Here is a 5,410-nt window from a genome sequence, read left to right as displayed (position 1 = left end):
ATTGCCAGAATCGAGAGGTGAACCTACTATCTCTGTCGGAGATAATGGATAATTGTACACCATGCAGTCGTGCAATCTCTCGGACCATGTTCGATCTAGATTCTCCATCTTGTTGGTTTCCTTTATGGGTAGGAAGTGTGCAGATTATTTAACCTATCGATGATCACCTAGATGGTGTCTAGCTCACCTGCTGTCCTGGGTAATTTCATTATGAAATCCATGGTTATCTGCTCCCACTTCCATTCAGGTATTTCAGGTTGTTGTAGTAATCCTGAAGGTTTTTGGTACTCTATCTTGACTTTGGCACAAGTCAGACACTTACCTACATCGGTAGCGATCTCTGCTCTCATGTTTGGTCACCAATACAATCTCTTGAGCTCCAGACACATCTTGTCAAAACCTAGATGCACGGAGTATCGTGTCTTATGAGCCTCACTCATGACTATGTCTCTGAATCCACCAAACTTCGGTGTCCAGATCCGATCCACGAAGTGATGAACTCCGTCATCCTTATCACACCCCAAAAACCGAAGGCGGAAACATTTTCGGGGCAAACTCCACGTTGAGTATCAAATCCAATGTACATAGTAACATAGTAAACAGAAAACATTACATTACATAGAATTGTTTACATCAGTTTTAAAGAAAACTTATACAAGTGTTATGTACATATATCATATGAACCAAAAGCAAAGACAAGTCTTCTAACGCTCCGTCTTCTCCAAAGGTTGCGGTGTACCTGTCTAATGCTGACCTGAGAATACAAACATTTTAAAAATCAGTATAAAGCTGGTGAGTTCATAAGCGGTTTAGTTTTGAAAAGAATGAGTTCCCTTTTTGGTTTATGAAAAAGTTGATATCCAAGAAAATCCCATATTTTCTTATGTAAAAACAGTTTAGTTTTCATTTCATTACTTAATTCGTTTACGAGTTGTTATGTTATTCCAGGAAAATCCCATATTTTCCTAAGTGTTTAGTTGTCCTTTTTATACTTAATTCGCAGTTTAGATTTTAGTGTGCTAGTAATTACCTTACTTATAGTATTAGTTAGGGAATCTGATATCTTAGTTATCCTACATTCAATTGTTGATTATCTTATATACTTAGAGGTATTTTTGAATACTTCGATTCACTCGAAAGCGTACATTAACAGTGTTTTCGAAGTTCTGGTGATTTCCAAAAGGGTAACTTAGGCATATTTTTGAAGCTCTGTCGACAGTCGATGTCCAGAGGCGTACTGTCAAATAAATTTCGAAACTCTGGTGACACCCAAGAGATACACTAGCTGTATATTCTAAGTCTTGGTGTTACCTAAAGGCGTGCATTCGTATTCGTATTCGTATACCTATTCCTATTCCTATTCGTATTTGTATTTGTATTGGCATTTGTATTCGTATTCGTATTCGTATTCGTATTCATATTCGCATTCGTATTCGTATTCGTATTCGTATTCATATTCGTATTCGTATTCATATTTGTATTTGTATTCGTATTCGTTCTATCCCATTAGTTATATTCATATTTGTATTCGTATTCATAGATCTATTCATATTTGTATTCGTTCTATCCTATTAGTTATATTCGTATTCGTAGATCTATTTGTATTCGTATTCGTTCTATCCTATTAGTTATATTCGTATTCATAGATCTATTCGTATTCGTATCATTCTATCCTATTAGTTATATTCGTATTCGTATTCGTATTCGTACTATCCTATTAGTATTGAGCTTAGTTTATGATTAGTATGATTCCTTATATAAAACATAATATGAAACTTAGGTTATAACATATATTAAAGGAATCTATATTTAGTTTTACAATTCACTCTGCAATTCGAACAAATGGTTAGTATTATTTTCGGTATTGAAAGTATACAAAATATGAAACATTTGAACAGAAAGTAATAAGTTTAAGTACAAGATTTCCTTGTATTTTTGCTTGTATTCCCCCCTGAAAACATTTGAAAAACATTTGAAAAAGGGTAGGGGTATGAACTCACCGGTTGAGGAACGCGTCTTTTTGGATCCTAAACGTCAGTTCTGGGTTTGTAAACGCACAAGAGCCCTATGGATTTTAAAAAGATACACATTTGTATCTAATTAGGACTTGAATAATTTATTTGTTAGGGACAATCACTTCTAATCGCGAAAACACTTCATTACAAGCGTTTGGAGGGACCCGAGTGGCATTTAAGGACACATATGGGTTGGATATTGTGTTTACTCTTTGAGAGCAAACCCCCTTATGGAATTTTCGGCCCTAAGACCATCTCCATATGAGTTCACGGCCGTGAACTCATGGGTGTGGGTTTTATGGTGCTAAATGGTCTTATAGGACTTGGGAAAATTTGCTAGGATCAATTCTAGGGCATAGAAATGGATTTACACCACTTATGGACCATTTAATGGAGTTTACAGTAGTAAACTAGGAGTTTATGGCTGTAAACTCCCCATACCCTTTCCTTATTTGTTTTGGTGGTTCTTGATTAATCACATTTGATTCAAACTATTTTTCCAAGCCTTGGGATGAATTTTGGGCACCATTTGACTCATCTAAATGAGTTTACAGCCCTGGAAGCTTTCCTTGGGAGGTTATGACTGTAAACTCTCAAATGAGGGGATTTCATCGTGTTTAAGGCCTCCAAACTGGTTGTGGTTGATTCTAGGATTTATTCCAAGGCTAATGGTGTGTTTAAATGGCTTTTAAACACTTCGTTTTGAGTTTACTTTCCATGAATGAGGATTTTATGGCCCAATTTTCTTCTTGGGTAGTAAACTCATGTTTAATCCTCAAAAACCATGATTAAGGTGTTCTAAGTCCGAATTGGTAAGCCATATAGTCATATCTAAGTCCCAAAATTGGTTTGGAAGGGCTTAAAGGCATAAAAACCCATTTTATATGTGTTCACGGCCCAAGGGGGTTCCAGGGCCGTAAACACATGATTATGGTCTCATTCCATGTCTTGAACTTGAATTTGAAGGTCTAAGATGCTATACTAGGAGTTAGGGTGGTTACCTTGAAGATTTGGTGCTTGGAATTGGTGTTTTTGGACCTTAATCTTGAGTTAAAGGAGAGAGGTTAGAGAGAGAGTAGTGATAGAGAGGAAAGGCTTCAAATGAAGTCTTTTGAACTTTAAATAGGTCCTAAGTTCGGGACACGGTGGAATTCTACCCGATACCGACGTTAAACGGGCCTTTTGGTCGCACCCGATTAAGTTATCGTAATCTGGCGAGATAGAATTCAGAAATTTTCAATTTAATGATTTTGGGCCATTTTCATGAGTTTTTAGGGGATTTAAACACTCATGAGCTTATCATAAACATATAAGCTTAAACAACTTAGCCCAAAAACGAGATCGGAACGAATCGCTAGAGACGGGTTTTATGGACGAAGTAAGTTTCGACGATGGACAACTTCGGGTTGTCACAATCCTTCACTTCAAGATTCTTATCTATTCCCCTTAAAGCCTCACCCGTCACATTCTCTGACTTCAAGGCTTCCATCTGAGCATGCTTGATTTGTGTGGATAGGTAGGAATAGATCGTCATGGTTAAGGATTTCACTCGGCGGCCCAAGTATTCCTCTCGACTAAGGGCATCAGCTGCCACATTCTCTTTTCATGGTTGATAATGAATTTCACATTCGTAGTCATTTAATAGTTCAGCCCATCATCATTGCCTCATGTTGAGTTGCTTTTGATTGAGTATCTGTTAAAGGCTCTTGTGATTGGTAAAGATTGTGCATTTCGTGCCATAAAATAGTGTCCCCAAATCTTTAAGGCAAAAATGACTGCTCCCAGTTTCAAGTCGTGTGTAGTGTATTTGACCTCGTACGTCTTGAGTTGTCTCAAGGCGTAGGCGATGACTTTTCCTCGTTCCATTAGAACACATCCAAGACCTTGATTAGATGCATCACAATAGACCACGAAGTCTTCTGTTCCTTCTGGTAAGGACAATATAGGTGCTCTGCATAGGGCTTGCTTCAATGTTTGGAATGCATCATTTTGTCTTTCTTCCCAATTGAAAATTACACCCTTTTGGGCAAGGTGGTGAGTGGTTTAGCAATCTATGAGAAGTTTTGTATAAACCTTCGATAGTAGCTAGCAAGGCCCAAGAATTGTCGGATTTCCATTGGGGTCCTTGGGGCTGGCGAATTTTCGATTGCCTTGATTTTGGAAGGGTCCACGTGTATCCCATCCTTGCTAACCACGCGACCCAGGAAGTCTACTTTCCGAATCCAAAATTCGCACATTGAGAATTTTGTGTATAGCTTTTTGTTTCTTAGAGTTTCCATGATTTGTCGGAGGTCTTCACCGTGTTCTTCTTTATTCTTCGAATAAATGAGTATATCCTCTATGAACACGATCACAAATTTGTCCAGGAATGAACGACACACTTGGATCATTAAGTCCATGAACACCACCGGTGCATGTGTTAATCGAAAGGGCATCACTACAAACTCGTAGTGACCGTAACGAGTTCGAAAGGCTGTTTTGGGAACATCTCCTTCCAAGACTCGCAGCTGATGGTACCCGGATCTCAAATCGATCATTGAGAAATAACTCGCTCCTTGGTGTTAGTCGAACAAGTCGTCAATGCGTGGTAGGGGATATCGGTTCTTGATAGTGAGCTTGTTGAGTTCCTAGTAGTCGATGCACGTGCGGAAAGATCTGTCCTTCTTCTTTACGAATAGGATTGGCGCTCCCCAAGGTGAGAAACTTGGTCTAATGAATCCATTCTTAAGTAGATCGTTTAACTGGATGGATAATTCTTGCATCTCAGCTGGTGCTAAACGATACGACGACTTAGCTACTGGGGTAGCTCCGGGAACTAAATTGATCCTGAACTCGACTTTTCGTTATGGTGGGACTCCTGGAAGATCTTTAGGGAAGACATCGGGAAAATCACAGACCTCCGGAATGTCTTTGAGGTCTTTTCCTTCTTACGCAGGTATTTTTGGGCTTTGACACAAGAGATTATTTGTAAATTGGTACCAGGTTTGTCACCATAAATGACAAGAGTTTTGCCGTTTGGCAGATTTAGGCGAATGACCCTTTCCTGACAGAGTATATCAAAATGGTGTAGGATTAACCAATCCATACCGATGATGACATCAAAGCTATTTATAGTGATCGACATTAGATCGATTTGAAATGAATGTTCGTTTAGAGTTAGCGTGCAACCTATGTACATATTGTTTGTGCTTTCTGTTCTACCGTTTGCCATTTCTGCTGTAAATATCTTATTGAGTGATTGCGAATTCTACTTTAGTATGTGTTTGAATTTATGACTGACGAAATTCCTCTCCGCACCACAATCATAGAGTATGCATGCATAAGCATTATTGAGGAGAAACGTACCTGTAACCACCGTGAGATCAGCTATTGCTTCGTTCTGCCCTATTGCTAGC

Source organism: Lactuca saligna, chromosome 4, assembly GCF_052625555.1.
Source record: "Lactuca saligna cultivar CGN05327 chromosome 4, ASM5262555v1, whole genome shotgun sequence".
NCBI classification, from domain to species: domain Eukaryota; kingdom Viridiplantae; phylum Streptophyta; class Magnoliopsida; order Asterales; family Asteraceae; genus Lactuca; species Lactuca saligna.
Note: the sequence above shows the minus strand (reverse complement) of the source record.